We start from the raw sequence: 17968 nt of genomic DNA, 5'->3' as shown, positions 1-17968 counted from the left end.
AGCTGCACCCAAATGAAAAAGTTAGGTGCAACCAATGTAAAAAGTTGGTGTGATTTATGTGTTAGCAATAAACAATAATTTAGTCAGGCCCTTGAATGTTGTGAAAATTAAAATGGCCCTTGATAGAAAAAACGGTTCCCCCACCCCCGAGCTAAAGGATCAATGTATTGTGCATTCTGATGTTGTTCTGCCACCACAGTAGTAAAGTGTGTCACAGTGGAAGTCAGCTCTAACCTGTCCGGCCATTCTCATCTGACCTCTCTTCATCAACCAGATATTTCCACCCACAGGACTGATGCTCACTGTGTGACAGAGTGATAGGGTCATGTTACAGACAGAAAATGTGTTGCGATTTTTAGAATAATGTAAAATAATGAGGATAAAGTTGTAATTGAGAACAAAGTAGTATAAATCGTATGGATTTTTGATTCTTACAAAATCCCGACTTTATTCTCGTAAAATTAGGACATCATTTTTCAAATTCTCACACTTTTCTTCCTCTTTAATTGGCCCTAATATGACTGGATGATCTTTAGATTTTTTTCAAATAATTCTGCCATTGTGCATGAAAATCTGAGTTTCAAGAATACTTTAAAACAAACCCATCTGGCAGTGACAATCGTGCCACAGTCAAACTTACTGAGATCACATTTTAATCTCCATACTGATGTTTAATGTGGATATTTAACTGAAGCTCCTGAACTGGATCTGCAGGATTTTATGCATTGACAGATCGAATAATTGCATGAATAAGCAGGTGCACTGGTGTTCCTAATAAAATGTATAAACGTTGCTCCTTTCGTCTCCTAACTTGTACTCTGGTGCACTGATATACAGATATACAATATGTTGACTTCACAGATGTCTCGTACAAGATATGTGAGCACATCCCCTGAGTTAAAAATTACAATGTCTCATCCATGACCTCATGTGAGGTATTAAATCTGCCAAGGTGACCAGTGTTTATTCCACCTACAGATCTCAGCATCACGTAAACTTGAAATGAATGCATACGGTCTCTTTTATGGGGATTTCACCATCCTTGTCTCCTCCCTTGGGTCGTAGAATATTTAACAGCCAGTCAACAAACTTGCAGTTGTACATTTAATTCCAGGTGTGTCCCCGTATAATCGACGACTGGCCCTCGAGCAGCAGAGCAGCATTATGAGTGGAAGATGAGTTCCATTACATTCCGATAAGCTGTTCAACGAGCTCTCCAATGTGCGAGGAGGCAATCAAAGAAGTTCTACATTCGTACGCAGTGTAAAGTGAGCTTAAGTGAATATGAGACGCTCCAACAGTTCTCCATCCAATAGAATACATGGTCCGACATGGAACTGCCATACCAGCACCGGCACCAAACTGAGGTATTGGTTTGGTGTGAACATCGGTCTTCTTCACTGAACCCTGCGTAGGATCTCTTGCTGTGTTCTCAGAAGATCCAGCCAATGACATTCGGTTCTCCAGTGCACTTCTGGGGCTCAGTCATTTTTAGCACAAATAGGCACCCAGATCACTACAGAGAGTTAAAACGCTAAAGTAAAAAAGAAGGTTCATTAATGTATGGGAAGGTCAATGTTGCCCAAGAGTTTAACTTGACTTTTGGAAAGTCTTTTCTTCTCAGAACTAAATATCAGTAAGTTTCTTTGCCTTTCAGCTCGACCTACTTTTGACACACGAAAAAGAAAAATGATAAGAGAAAAATCAGCCCCTCGCACAGTATTTTCCCTTTCTGTCAATATCCACAGAGTTCATTTCAAAAGTAGCCTTGTTTTGCGTTTTTGAAATAAAGCTGAGGCAAAATAGGCCCAGATCTCTTGAAGCAAAATGTGTGTTTGTGGAAGATTTCCTCTAATCCCCGCTGCTAAGCGCGAAACAAGAATCCAAGGTCAGCTTTCCAAAGGATGCAGGGGCCATATTTCTATCATGTAAAGGGATTTACTGGGTACAGCTTTGTGGTACATAAGTACTCTGCTACCGTTGTCTCACAGAATGCACACAAATGAAAGACCAATACAACACAAAGAAAGGCACATGTCTGAAAGCTACCACCCAGGGATGTAATGCACAGAAAGAACATGCTTCACGAGTGACGAAAACAAATCTATATTTTCTTGGTTAGTCTTTTGTTTGCTATTGACAAACAAGAGTTGTATGAGTGCCCTGCAGACAATGACTCATCGCAATCCAGTAGAGTGTAGAGGCAGACTAAGTCCTCAAAGTAAAGGTATATACAGTCTGTCCCGTTGTGTGTTCAAACACTGTAATTACCATGAGGTGTTGCCGTGGAAACAGGCTGTGAATTGATGTATACAGGGGTGTTTGCAAATGGAATACGCAGATACACAAAAGCTCGTCCCAATTAGGAGCATAACTGGGATTTGAGGTATTATCTGTGTGAATGTCAACAAACTCATTCACACGCTGCGACAGAAGAAACGCAAACGCATCATTTTTATTTTTTCATGATTTATGTTTTAATGTTCCTCCTAAATTCAAAAGTCCTCCATCAGGGTCTTTCTCAGAAGCACTGACTGTAGGAAAGCAGTGTGCTCTAAGTAAAACAAATCCAAAACAATATATAATGTGTCTGTGAGTTTAAATATTACATAATTTGTCTTTTGCATTGCAATGTCAAAGCTTAAGGATCAATCAAATATATGAGTTTGAGCTGTTGGATCAAGTTAACAGCAACTTCCTCCTGTGATGATTCAGTCTGATGACATGCGTATTCTTGTGATGACATTCTGCTTTTAAGATTATTGCAAAGCGTCTGCCTCGTGATGACCTCTCATGAAGGTCATCACCCACTGCATGACTAAAGATTACACGGCCGAGCATCATCCAAGGTTAGCTTTTATTGGACGGGACATGGCTGGCAGTGGATGGAGTACATCGGCGGATGCAGTCCACCTACAAACAAAGAGTTAGAAAGTCAATGGAAGGAATCAAATGTACATTTCAGGGGTTACGATAAAATTTGATAAAACAAACTTAAATTGGGAAAAAATAGATCTAGAAATAGTGTGAATTTACAGCCATGTTTCCAAAGGGTTCCTTTAAATTAGTTTTAGACATTCAAGGTCTAGAGATATCTTAAAATATCTGGATACATTAAATACGATCCGAGCATTTATATAAGTGGTTCATTGTTTATGTTTTCTTTTACCAGCACTTTTATATTCACCATTAATGACCATTTCCACAATATTCTTCTTATTTATCCATGAAATTGATAGCGTACACTCCTCTTGGTAAGTGGTGGTAGTAAGTCGAATGTGATTCACGATTTAAACTGGAGAAACAACAATGTTTTTTTTCATTTGCTTGTGTTTTGTGTTTTCTTGCGTTGCAGTGTGTTCAGCGCTCAGGGCCGCAGTACTTCAGATGATAAACCACAACAAAGAGTAGAAGTCGTGATATGGTTACACAAAACACTCCTCAGTCACTACGAAGACTTTTTCTCATAACACTGATTCATTCATTTGCCACTTTAGATTAACACGTTGGTGATAATAAGTACAATAGAATAGGTTTTAGACGTACACATTTCTGCTCTTCACACTGCAGGGCTTTAGTTTAGGGAAGACGTGTTCAATCAATGACATTAAATTTCAGAAAGTGTGCATGTACTCTGAGTGGACACTGTATGACAGTAATGTCGATACGAGCCCACCCCCTGAGACGTCTTGATAAACCTGTCTTGACACATGGTTTTCATTATGTTCATTTTGTCTTTGACATGTGGTTGATGCTCTTATCAGGCTTGATTTACAGTAATTGGGAAAGAGGGATTTTAGTGTCTTGTTCAAGGTCGAGGCCACTTTCACTGGACATGGCTATTGATGGACACATGGGCGGCTGTCAATTTGATTTAGCTTATTATGTTTTGGTCACGGGTTGATCTATCTATTTTCTAGGTCACCATACAGTCCGTGCTTGCGATGTCAATTGCGTCCATGATCGTACCCTGTGGATAAGACCATTTTACTCTCTGAAGACATCACTCACATCACAATCCTTTTCTTAAAGGCACAGGGCCCCTACTTCTATCTCAGGGAAAGCCCTGGGACCAGAAATCCTCGTGCCATTCGTCTTCTATGTTCACTCTATTTACCAGTTGCTAGTCGTTTCACTGAATGAACCTTTTCTATCAGAGAGGGATGTGGCCTGGGAGACACAGGAAGCTGCTGCGCACTCATGATTTGTTGTTTGTCTCAGGCTTTTAGCTGAAGAGGAAGGAAGAGAAGGAGCCTAGTTCCATCAGTACCCACCTGTTCACCACTAACTGCATCGTTTTTTTTATTACACCGAGCAAAGTATTCCTATTTACCTCACCTGATTAATGCAACCCACACCTAAAAAAATCACCAGTATACAAACAGAAAAAAACACTATTACCATGTATCTGGTGTGACCTTGTTGCATTTGGCAAAAATGATAGTTTGCCTCACTATCTCTGGGAAGACACATTCAAACCTGTTGCACTTCAAGTGGCATCTGTATTGGAGTTTTTTTGTTGGGCTCATTCAAATTAGTTGTAAAATTTAAAACTACACAACTACAGGCTCACAGCCCTGCCATGTTACAAATGGGTATTGCTCGTTTTATATTGCCTCTCTGCGCCGACTCTAGTTGCAGCACGTCTCACAAACTTTAGCCAATTACACCCGCGCCCTCATTAAATACCTTTGCCAGAACACGTGTTGAACATTGTTTTGCCTGTAATATTTCAGTGAATAGTCAAATTCTGGGTACGAACATTAAGGATGTGGGTCACACAATATTCGGCTAAATGAGGCAGACTTTTCAAAGCATTCATTTCATCAAAGCCGGCCCATAAATCAACCCGTACATCATAATAGGTTATATCATGAACTAATATATTCTGCTCATGCACTCGAAATGATTTAAAAATGTGGATCTCATGACATTTTTTGTAAAGTGTTGAATGTTTCAGTTCTATCAGCCCTGGGTGAATTCATTATTTTACTTTTTTTCCTGCATGATGATCAAAGCTGATGACAGACACTTTTGCCACATATGATGCACGGTGTGAAAAACCAAATCCATCTCTCTCTATGTCTCACTCACTTGCACACACACAGAGAAAGACGAATAAATAACAGCCAGTATTAAGCTCAGCAAGCTTTGCTTATTGTCTCTCGGAGCAGGAGCCCATTTTCTCCAGCCGAGGTAGACAGGTTGGGAAAGAGACAATGATCACAGAGGTATTTCCTCCTCAAGGTCAAGAGTAAAAGCATTACAGAGAAACGGAGAAGTCGAGAAATTGCTTTTTCATCCTCGGTGGCAAACAAATCTCTGACGGAAAATAACAAAAGATGTTTGGGTTTAATGCTCTTTTAAACTTTCTTTATACAAAATTCAATCATAACAAGAGGCGCACGCCAAGGGAAAACATATCAGCACTAAAACATATTTGCCGGAAATAAACTAAATTGTAATAATTCTTGTTATAATTCTTTTGGTTTAAATAGTAGTTCTTTCCCACCCTGGAGATCGGTGAAGCGTGCCAGTGCCGGGGTAAGACAGTAAGCAGACATTAATTGATACTACCAATTGTGTCTGCTGGCAGTGAAGCGCAGCACATCACAGTGAGCAGCCCATTGGTTCAGTGAGACTAGGTGTCCTGGTATTAGCTTCAGTGAGTTTGATGAGGACAACCAACAATGAGAATGCTACTGATGATGCTAGACTCAGATCACAGGAGCAATTCATTAGACCCACAGCCAGTGGAAAGCTACACAGCCATTCCCACACTGCCTGTGTGGTCTGCAGTGTGAGAAGGCACGGTGGTCCTCCAGCACTCTTATCAAGTAGACATCATCTAAAGCACCTGCATGGCAAAGATTTATGTTCCGTGTGAGGTCCAGGAGTGTTTAATAGCAGTGTACTGTTAGATTCTTCATCATGGCCACTTTAATGTTGAAGTCAGCCTTCAGTCTCTTGGCTCCTGTTCACTGGGAAACCAATCTAGTAACACAGCCTCACCAACAGCATACGTGAACTAGTTGTCTGACAAATAACTTGCGGTGGTACCAAGTGGCAGTAACTAATGTGTCGCATCTGAGGGAAATAGCATTGATTGTGAAACAGTCATTTACTCCCTATTGAGAGGCGATTTGTTGGGTGTTGTTTTTGCCGAACGTGAGGGATGGTTTCTCGATGCTGGAGGTGCAGGTCAGTGGGTGGGAGGGAGGTTGCTGTAGATGATGTGTGCCACAACAAAGATCAAGCCAAAGGTGCTTTAATGATCTGGAAATTGGATCACTGAAAAAGAGTGAAGGGCAATTAATCATTTGTAAAAGAGAGGCATCAAGGTAATTGCACACCAAAGCCCTCTGAGCACAGCTTCTAATCTTTTCCTCTACCCATGATTACTCGCAGCTCTGAGCATATCACTGTGGGAGGTTGAAAGGCATGTCAGATAATGCCACTATCATGGGAATTACATTAGAACCCTTGAGACTTCAAAATGGGTTCCTTACAATAGCAATTAAGTCGCCTTTTTTTCCCTGAAACGCTTTCATGCCACAACATTGTGCCTATAGCTTAAAAAGTGAAGTGCTAAGTAGGACTCAAGGGGCCGTGCAAAATGTCACTGCCGGGGTCACCTTTAGACCGTCCTGTAGCGCAAAGGCTAGTTTTAAAAAACTGAATGTGCTCTGATCTCTGGGAAGTGGTCATTTAGTTCAGAGTTGTTTTGAGATTGGCACATCTGTGAAAGGCTTCAGGAGACACATTTGTTTGTAATCTGCATTACAGAATGGGACAGCTTGATGTTCAAAATTCAACTAAATTCAAACTGGCATGCATAATGGCCAGTTAATTGAATTACTAGTTCAATAAAGCACTTTTGATGCTCGGGTATCACTCTCAATGTTAATAATTCCACTTCTCCATTCTATTAATAGTTCCACTTTGTTGAAGTCCTGCTGCATATAATGTGTACACTGGAATAACAAACTACCTCGAATTGAAAAGTGCACTCCGTATCTCTCACGTCCCCTGTTTCAATGCCATTTTGATGTGTCACGACACTTGAAGGGAGGTTTTAATATTAAGCAATTCACACAGTCACAAATAAAAGCACAAGGTCTTCTTTTGATTCTGGCGTAGCAGTCCCTAACAACAAACTCACTCAATAATTTTAATGAAATAGATGGTACCAATATTTATGAATCGGTCAACAAGTTTCATAACTAAGGAGAGTTTAAACCTTCATGATGCTCACAGCGGAAGAGAGGGAAAAAAAACACACAAAGTGCTGCTTTTGAAAAATTGCAATCTGGAACTATTCAAAAGCAATTTGAATTATAAACAATGTCGATTAGGCAGCAAATGCATCCAGACGACCAAGAGTCCCCCATCATCCCCATTCAATGACATTCATGTTTCAAATGGCACATAATTATCCAGCCTAAATAAACAATAAGGAATCCACTTAGTTAGGGGCCGGAAATCGAGCAAAAGCACAAGACTGAGATGAATGTTAAAAGTGGTGTACTTTGGATTTCTTCATCAAGCACTTGGCATGAAGCTTTGTATTTGATCCAAATATTTGTATTTAATCCCAAACAAATACAGTTTCAGTAAACAGCAACTACATTTTATGAATTGTTTTTTTCAGGCTACCATTGCGGTTTCATCCTTACAGGTCTTTATGACCATTAAGGAACAAGTAGTTCGACAACCAGGGGTTAGGGTTAGAAGAGAGAAACAGATGGGAAATGACTTGTAACAACGGTAACAATCAGACACCAACTTAGACACAACGTGTGCCTTGATCCCTACTATTTACAAAGAGAAACACAGAAGACATTTTGCCAAAAAGTGCTGACAGTACAAGAGTTAAACTTATTTAGTAACATTTCTGCAAAAAAATGTCTGGAATATTGACTACACCAATAAAAAAAACAACTCCTCCAACTTTTTGATACTTACACATCATGTTATTCCCATACCCTGTACGTGTTTTCCCCCAAGGCTGTAGGTGGGTGGGCCACCTTCTGCATGGATTCCCAAAGATGTCCTTCAACTGAAGCATGTTTTCTGCTTGTGTCACTGGTGTTTCAGCTGTCCACTTTGCATCCTGATCTTGTGGTGATGCCTGCACATCTGACTTGACCTCTGAACATCATCTAACCCTGCACTTGTTGAAACAACCTGGTAAGTGTGATCGCTTTGATTTTTCTCAGCCTTTCCTCTGCCTATTTCATTGACCTGGGTATGTTGCTTCCGACAGTGCCTGACGAATTGTACCATTTAAACATGGTATTGGTTTTTCCTCAATCAATGGTACATCCTCTTCCTGGTCTTGGCGCTGGAATTCTTCTCTTCTTCTACTTGTATTTCGGGTTGTTGAGCTGTTGTGATTAATCTGCTTATAATAGTTAAGCTTTTTCTGATTCCCTTTTCCTGATTCTGCCAATAGGTTGTGAAATGGGCAGTCTTGTACCACTTGGATATTCTAATGTAGCTGGTGATCAATTCCCTGTTGTGGTGGGAGGTATGGTATTGTGAACACTACCATACCTCCCACCACATGCTGTGTTGAACAGGTTGTGATTGATTCATCCATACATGTTTCCCAAGTTGAGCCAGACAACTGATTTTGACACCAATTTTGTGGTGGAGGAGACCTCTGCTGATCGTTTGGCCCCCAATATAAACCTCCTCAACAGTAAGCACTAAGGTATCCTAAATGGGAGAATGTGAACGCTTTTAATAGTAATATTCTTACATTTCAACTGTTTGTTAAACTTACATTGTGTGTAACATTTACAAACACTATTAATTTGGCCTTTGATAGGAAGAAGCAGCACAACAAGATGCCTTTTGGTCAGGTTTGCCAGTTTGACAACAGAATCCAGTGTCTTTCGGGCGATGTAAAACTCTATGAAAGGGTGATTTTCCCTGTATTTTGGTGAAGGAATATAATCACATAGCAATAATAATTGTATTTTTAGAGGAAAAACAATAGATAGCACTGCTGTAAGGCCACACAGCATGTGTCATTGTACACACTTTGCTGAACCCACCTTGCCCTATGAATCGCTCAGGAGACCTTTTAATCCTGCTGCTTCCCTGTGGCATTGGCTCTTCTCCAGCTGGGAGCAGCAAGTGTTTATTGGCTTTAGTATCAGTAGGATACTTGTGGTGGCCTGCCTCACCATTCATTCTGAGATTCCTGCCAAGGCTGTGTCGTTCTTTGACTTCAGCCATCAACTACAAACCCTGGTCTTGTTTGGCGCTCTTAAATAGAGTGAAGCACAAGTGATATCGAGGGCGCCGCCATAACTTTTGTCCCTCTTGACTTTTAAATTAAACTACTGATCAGATCAAATACAGTGACTAAACTGAAATACCATCTACTCACATATATTATCTCTTTTGGTGCTGTCATTTGCCCGACCATGCCAGGAAGATAAATGTTGCCACTCTGTTTTAGTTTTATACTAATTGTTCAGATTAGGCAGTGTAATTAAAGGTCAAAACCTCTAAAATTGAAAGCTATTAGTCCATGATCTTTCCCACATTGGCCAAATTAAATTAATTTATGTTTGTAAATATTTGTTTCCTGCTTATGAGAGAAAAGAAAGGGAATATTTACACCAGCAGATAAGTGCGGAGTCAGGACTCTAGTGAGTAGAGTGTGTACATGTTTGAAACTAGGAAGCAGAGTGAGAAAACCCATTAAGGAAAAGTGATTATGGTATTTTGTGTTTTAGGAGATTGGTTACAGGAGAGGAATAATTTGAATACAATTAAAAAGATTGAATAGCATAACATTAGAGTGCAGGGCTGGCTATGTTAGGATGAGTGGTTCAGGGTTAGGCAGCGGATTTGTGTGTGTGTGTGTGTGTGTGTGCGTGTGTGTCATGTAGACTTTCTTTGTTCCCATATAACACAGATTCAGTGTCTAGTTGATACAATCTCAGACTAATTGTTTATTGGTCTGATTGGTCTGGTTAAACATATTAAAAAATTACAAAGTGCAAAACACTGACATTTAACTCAAATGTTAACTTAAACCGTTTCTGACACATTGCACAGCAAGTTATCCCATTGGTCCAATATCTGATTGAGTAATTCATTGAAAGTGTGATGCTGATGTTTCGTGAAGACCTGAAGTATAATTTGGTTTCAACAGTACTACCTCATATGGAAACGTTATGGATGAGATTCATTTTGTACACATTTCGAAAAAACATTGTGATTACTTTTTATATCATTGAGGACACTGGGGTTATGAGTGGAATTTAAAATGAAGTTACGTGGGATAAATTGTCATCCCATCTATTGAAATGTGATCTTGGGTGCAGCATAATCTCCTGTTGAAGTGTATGATTGTTGTATTTCATATTGAGAGAAAAATAATCATGTATAATATCCTTGACAGCACTGACTGAATTGTGACACACTATAAATTACACAGTAATATAACTTTGAGTTCTTCTTTGTTACATGTAATCTCTTCAGTACAACATATCCATCATGCGTTCCGTTATTCATTTCTGCTCTTATCAAATGTCGACTGATTTGCCAGCACAAAGGCTCCTAAGAGAGAATCCCTGACGGGTTTATCTAGATTTAAGCATTGACACTGGGCCTTAAGTATCACAGGTGCGAGCCTTAGAGCGGACATGGTTGAATAGCTACATGTCTTCCCCTCCTCAGCCTTGGCATGTAATTAACCTTCAATCATCATTCAGTGTCAAACATAATTTTTCAAATGTAATTTAGCACCACAGGGGTCTCCTGGTGAGGGGGAAGTAGCGTACTATGTTATTGATAGCTCCTCTCAAAGCAAGAATCACTTAACATGTGCTGAAAGGCTTTTAGTTTTGACGACATGTGCTGCCCGAGCTTCTAGTTCAGGTGAACGGTGAACGCCCCAACAGTCCTCATGAGAAAAATCCTGCTGTCAGTGTCAGAATCACTGTGCCATGCATCAGCAATCATGAAAAACGACCACCAAGTACAACGTTTAATGTATTTGTGATGCAAAGTGCTTTTTGTGTTCTTAAACATGTACCAGGTGCGTTTCACAGCATGTTTCTCTGTGGGTTCCTCAAGGTCACTTCCATGACCTATGTTTTCATCACACTTCAGTGATGTACTGTGTGAGAATGGTGATAAAATACATCCATTTGTTGTGGGGCTGTAGAAAAGACTCAGGAGAAGAGTTTCAAGTAATTTGACCTTAAACCCAAATAAGCCACATAGTGGGACAGCATTGAAACAATACATTAGTATATCAGGTTGGTGTGTTAGACCCTTTCATTCCTGTAAAAACCTTGTACTCTACAGTATAGTCTAAGACACCACATTTTGAAACCAAAGTAAAACAACATCATGGAAGCATGTGCCCTTGTTTATGTTTGCATTGTTTCTCTATTGTCCAAAGGAAGAGAGAGAGATCCTGATCCCAATTACTCCACATGAGTAAAGCATCATTCACTCAATTCGTGCAGTCCATAGTTCATCTTTTTAGACTTCCTGGGCTTATTTTCTGCAGCAATCAGAGACACGAAAGAAGTGCATCTTTTTTTCTTGGCAGGACCCATAGGGAGGAAACAATCAATAACCAACACGAGGACACAGCACACACACTGAAATTCCACTGATCACATCAACTTGTACTAACAAATTCAACCTGGAAGCTACCACATCTCAGTCCGACTCACAATTAAACCAGCCTACTCACTCCTGCTGTTGATGCAAGAAGCTACATCTTATTCTATGAAGAAAACTAGATGGGCTCGGTCCACAATTAAGTTTTCAGTGATATTCGCATCCTCATAAGTGAGCACTGCCGGGCAAAATGATCTTCTCCTCTGACATTGGACTGCATTGGGTGCTCTGAATGGAGAGGAAACGAATACATCAGAAACTTGGTGGAGGGGGGTGGGGGTCAATAGGAAGCTCCCTGTATTGTCTCTGGCTAAGCTCTGCTCAGTGCGGTTTAGTTCAGCTCTCTGTAATTACCAGAAGAAAAGCAGAGTCCTCTTTGACATTTGACACCAAAGTGACTTAAATTCCCAGCAGCCAATTCCACATCGGCTTTTCACCAGTGGAAGCCGCAAACAACAGTCGGAACGCATCCGAACCCATTCAGTGACACGCACACACCGCAAGGGGACTGGCATGTCGCTCTGAGCCACACATTGAGAAATGGGCATAACCCTGGAACAAATAAAGCCACCCAATAGAGAGCTAGTATTTCCCCAACCGATAATTGCCTCAGAAGCTGCATGGAAATAATGAGATTCTGCTGACACAATGCGGCCACCAGACTGACTGCAATATGCAGTATATTGTCTCCAGCCTTCCCACAGTTCGCTTGACTCTGTGTGTGGGTATTTTAGTGTGTGTGTGTGTGTGTGTGTGTGTGTGTGTGTGTGTGTGTGTGCCCAAACATTTATGTAATTGCCATTTGCCTCGCCAGGGTACACAGGTTGAAGAGGTTAAATGGTTGTATTCGCTACAGCCTGTTTGCTCTCCTGAAAATCCTATCTTCATGCTCCTGTGAAATTGCCGTTGTATAGCGATAGTTATCCTCTGAAAAAAACCTGGCAAAGAAGGTTACAATAACAGAATTCATCCCATTGCTTTATACAGACCGATATGACACGAGCAAACCACTACAAGAGAGCGAACTCTTTTAAGAGTTGTATGTTAGAAAAAATGTGCGGAACAGGATTCAGATTTTCTAGAACTCAAATATGACCTTTGGTCATTTAATTGAGCAGGATGTTTTAAAGTGTATTGACTGAGAGGAGCAACAGCTTCATCAGGGGTGGAAAAACCCCTGATGATCACTATAGGCAGTTGATTACTATAAAAGAATGCGTAACTTCTTTAGGATAGTCCCAGAACTTGAAGGAAAGGTGCGTGCAGCCCCGCCGCTCACTTCTCTCTCTCTCTCTCTCTCAGACACACACACAGACAAACAGATACAGTCTCTGATTCGCAAAAGTTTAAATGCCAATTTGTTTGAAGTGACTCCATAATATCAACACTGATCACCATGATCGATACTTTTCTTAATGAGTAAAATCTTCAAAATCGTCTTCTCTCGTGCGTGCAGACCCACCGACACACACACACACACATATGCAAACAGTGTCATCGGACTCATGTGTAAACTCAGACTGGGTAGAAACAACATAATTTGTAAACTTAGATAATGTATGGAGAGCCGGGGGAGATGGTGGGGTGCTCGGTTTGGCTTGATTCTGCTCGATTAGTTTGGAGACACACAGAGGAGATTTAAATTGCTGACAGAGCCTTTAAAAACTGTCAAAAATTACTTTTTAGCAGTCCAGACATGAATGAAAAGACCCAAACGAACACCGTAAGCGTATTACCTGATCACCATAACCGAATTTTTTAAACAGCATTTGTATAGAAACGGTTCTGTCCCAAGCTTTTTGTTCCATTCAAACGGGTGATCACTATTTCCACTGTATATCACACTGACCTTTCTAATTCAATGGATGGAACTGCTTCTCCTTAGCAAGGTGTTACTTGGTGCAGGTATTCCAGGTTAGGGTCAGTCAGTCTTAAGCAGAGTTAAAATCTTTGCAAGAGTCAGTTTTGAAAAGAACTAAAGAGTAGCTTTGTCCCCAGCAGACAGTGCATGCATCCACAGAATAAGAAAACCTCTCTGTATAGTCTGTAGAGCTCCGGCAGAAGGAAGTTGTTGTGCCGACCTTTGAGCTTGTCATTGCTTTGCAGCTCGATGATTTTGTCTTGTAGGTGCTCAGCCACATCAACTGGTTCCACAATAAATGCTTTAACAAATACATTCAGGGCAACCCGACAGCTGAATGGTTAGGGTGCAGCAGGAATATCCCCTGGCCAGCTGGACCATTTACCTCTTCTCATTCCTGTCTCTGCTTCACTAATAAAGGCAAAAATGCCCCCCAAAAAAAAAAAAAAAAAAGTTCAATTCCTTCAGTTTACTTTTCTTTGTCCTGAATTCCTGAAGTTTTGCAAACTCACCGGCAGATGCCATAGCAGGGTTTTGCTCCTGCACAGTCAATGCACAGTGTTTGCACACAATGCACAATTTGCCTTTTCCCAGTGCGAGCAGATCAGCAGTGGCAACAGGGCTCTCCTCCACAAACCCTCCTTCTGAATGAGGTGTCAGCTTCTTAGCTATTACCGTGCTCAACACAAAACTCCCCCTCGCGACAGTGTCAGAAAGCAGTCTGGAGGAAGTGGCTTGTTGGGCACTCGAACTCTGCTGGGCTGTGTTAACTTCATGCAAGCACATCTGTCGTCGCAGCTCATCTAGTTAATGTGCATGTTTACAGCTGTGGTGACGCTCTAGATTGGCCTTATGACACACTGGCACTGGCTTTTCTTTGGATTCAACAATTAAAAATCCTTCTTTCACATGTCTTTGGAAAGTGCAACATACTGTATCTACTTTTCTTTCCATGACAGTAGCCATGATGCTGGACAGCTCTAACATGTAAGACATGCATGTGTGTTCACTTCACCCTGAACACGATGTGATGAGCATAGACTGAGGGGCCCACCCTGAAGGACATCAAGTACTTTCTTATTTTATTTTATTACAGAAAAATGTGTTGTCATAATAATAATATATTTAGGCAGTAGTGCGGTGGTTATCACTGTTGCCACAGCAAGAAGGCTCCTGGTTTGAATCCGAGTTAGGTTGGATTCTTTGTGTGAAATTCCTCTCGCCCAATGCAGCTGCATGAATCCAGCTCCCCCCCACTACTCTCAAAAGGATAATAAAAATAAAAATAAAAATAAAAATTGGATGGATAATCATTTTTATAGTTGCCTTTTTTACATTTATGAATACTCTTGCTGGCCATATACACCCTGGTAAAAGCTAGACGTTGCTAAGTAAGGCTGTAAGATGATATTTGCTGCTCTTGCACATTATTTATTAATATTTTCTAGCAGTTCTCAACAATTCATGGACACACTTTTTTTTTTTTTTTGAATTAGTGGAGGCAGCAGGGAGCTGAAGTGAATAGTATCCGTCCCGCAGTCGGAAAGTAAGTGCTCAAGCCTAAGCGTCAGCAAGCATCGGGACTGTTTAGTGTGCCACGGAGATCAATAAAGTAGAATTATTATCAAATTATTATTTATTTGGTGAGGAGGGAGTTCAACACTCCAGCCAATAAGATTATACTTTTTATAACACTCATGACACTTCTGGTACCAGTTGTAAAATAAAAATAGACGAGAGAAAAAAAAATAAGTGTTGTTCTTTGGTGTGTAAATTCTACTTGTTTTTTGTTCTAAACATTTCCAGCAAACGTTGGCAGATGCAGCTCTGTTTGACTGTGCTCCTGACAGACTTTGGATCACAGTGGGTTGTCCGTGCTGGATCGCACATTGTTGTAAATCAAACAAGACAAGAGCTGTGGATTCTGTTTTCATTGGATTCGCTGTGATTAATAAGCCATACACCATGGTGTGTTGTGTCAGATAGCAGCCAGTCGACTTCCAGCAAGGTCACGCTGAAATGCTCAAGGACTTTCCCAGATTAAAGACAGAGATGCAAATGAAGTACGTCCTAAAACAACTGTAGAATCTCAAAGGGCATTTTACGCTAATTACCAAAGTAGTAAAAAGCCCATAATAGCATTCCGAGGGTTGCCAGTATTCCCCAAATCGAATGTGGTGTGCTAATATGTGCTACTGAACACTGCACAGGACGACTCCTCTTGTGTTCATCCCAATCTCACAGTGGAGCTTGTGAATCGTGGTGACAGTGATGAGAAATTCAGTCAAAGAAATGTACTGTATAGTGACAGAAATTGCATAAGCAATGGCAGCTACATCCAGCTGATGAAACAGGGAGATGATTATTTGGTCCACAGCACAGCATGGATTCATAGGCTCAGAGGGGAAATATGTTACCACCCACCATGTCTTAAAGTGAAATACTCAAAGTATCCCCTACAGTAAAAAGTGCATTTTGAACCCGGCGCAGTGCTTTTACTGTGATCACTGGCAGTGTATCGTTCGTTTATACAGATGCTACGGGCAAGTGCTGGAAGGTGCGGGTTGTTGTTAGAAGTACGTGAGGGTATATTTACTGGAAGCAGACCCAGAAGAATCCGAAGCTGTTTTCCTACATGCACTCTGGGAAATGTCCAGACAACGGGTTCCGGACGTTGCGCAGAGTTTGTTTTTTTCACATATGAAGAACGCAGCAGGAGGTTCTCTGAGTCGAGCGGAGGGTTCAGGTGAGGGGTGGTGCCTGGGGGTAGAGCCTCCAGGAGGAAGGACATAACGTTTAAAGTCTGCTGTGGAGATCACCTGCTTCTGTTTACAGCACATTGACACTGGCGTCCCCATCCCGTAAAACCAAAAGCTCTCCAAACTATAATAGTCTTTCCAAGGTGACATCTTTTTCGAAAGTCTACCACGTGAATGACACCATTTTTCATCCTTTCAATTTTGCATCTGTCGCGTGATAGAAACAACGCCTCGGTCTTTACTGGGGGGGGGGCTGGCAGGAAAAACAGGCCTCTGACTCTTTTACCTGACAATAATGGCAAGTGGAACTTTGTTATGGCCAAATTTATCTTGTAGAAGAAGGCAATTTAGTTTAGTTTAGAAGACAGTGGCAGTTCAAATAAACGTTACGCTGCATGTCCAACTGTGTATAAACAACAGAATATGTATTCAATTAGCCAGTTATCTGGAGAAAGCCAGAAGAGGAAAAACAAGCTTTTTATAAAGTCAATTTACAGATATGTATTAGTTCTGCTTTTTGATTTCATTTTCAATTTCGTGTGTGTGTGTGTGTGTGTGTGTGTGTGTGTGTGTGTGTCTTCTCTTTTTCCTTTTTTCCATGTTTTGTTTATGTTATACTGGAAGAGGAGGTTTGTGTTTGTTAATTATGGAAGTCTGGTAATCACAAGAGGGGATGGGCCAAATGCATTGGCATGACAGAATAATAATTAATATTTTTTGTTCGTTAATTGTCATTGTTTAGTCTATACGTGGTCCACATTTATGTGACGTTATGTGTGTTGTGAGTTTAATGTCACACCAATGTTTCCAGTTTCCAACATACAAGTTGGGGGTTTTTTTTGGGGGGGGGGAATCTTGCTACATGAACGACCTAGAAAACATTACATTAGTGTATTAGGGTTTATTCAGGTACTAGCCCTCAGACATGAACTGACAGAATGGGAACATGCTTGGTCCGAGTCGCCACCTTGTTCACACGAGGCAGCGGATGCAAGCCATTTAGCACTTTCACAGCGAAATGTGTGAGGGGTTAAAAAGTAATCTGTCTGTCAGGTGCTTATTATGAAGGTGCTCGGCTGAGAAAACAAATGATGTTTAAAGAGGAATGGATTTGTGCTGCCCCAGTGGAGCTGCGCTGCACAGCAAATAACAGACAGGTATGCGGAAGACAGTTTTGTCAAGGGGAAGGTAGAGCTTCGACTTTGCATGATAACAATGTGAAGGCACTTTGCATTCCGGTGTTTGTGTGTTGACATAATGATAATATTTATACATCATTACCTTAATGTATCTTTTAGCAGCAGTATATAGTCAGACAGTATGGGTCAACTCATGAATACTGGATGAATAAGTTGAGTGAATTTATTTTATACAAAGTAGAAGAAACAGCACAGAATCCCAATGTTCCCCTGGGGCCGTTGTAAATGTAGCTGAATAGGCATTTATTACAAAAGGTTTTCTTTCTTTTTTTCTCACATTATTCATCAAAAGCGTTCTTTCTTTCTTTCTGTCTTTCTTTCTTCCTCTATAATCATTAAGGTTATACAATGATTATTGAACATGATCCTTGGAATCCACCAATTTTCTTTTTTGTATGAAATTGCCCCTTTTTCATCTGGTTTTGAGGCAGTGCAGCTCATATAAATTGCCTCATAATTTTTCCATGACTCAGGCATTTTGGTGACGATAT

At 40.7% G+C, this 17968-nt stretch overlaps 1 protein-coding gene across 1 annotated transcript in view; it reads left to right on the top strand.

Moving 5' to 3' along the window:
• lingo1a (leucine rich repeat and Ig domain containing 1a) overlaps positions 1 to 17968 on the top strand; it is a 137741-nt gene that overhangs the window by 74113 nt on the left and 45660 nt on the right. Inside the window, exon 3 of the mRNA XM_035156983.2 lies at positions 8098 to 8190. The gene's annotated coding sequence lies outside the window, so the exon portion shown is untranslated. The remainder of the gene's footprint in view (positions 1 to 8097; positions 8191 to 17968) is intronic.

The sequence above is a fragment of the Hippoglossus stenolepis genome, chromosome 5 (genome assembly GCF_022539355.2).
Source record: "Hippoglossus stenolepis isolate QCI-W04-F060 chromosome 5, HSTE1.2, whole genome shotgun sequence".
Lineage (NCBI taxonomy): Eukaryota > Metazoa > Chordata > Actinopteri > Pleuronectiformes > Pleuronectidae > Hippoglossus > Hippoglossus stenolepis.
This window is presented reverse-complemented; position numbering and strand designations above follow the sequence as displayed.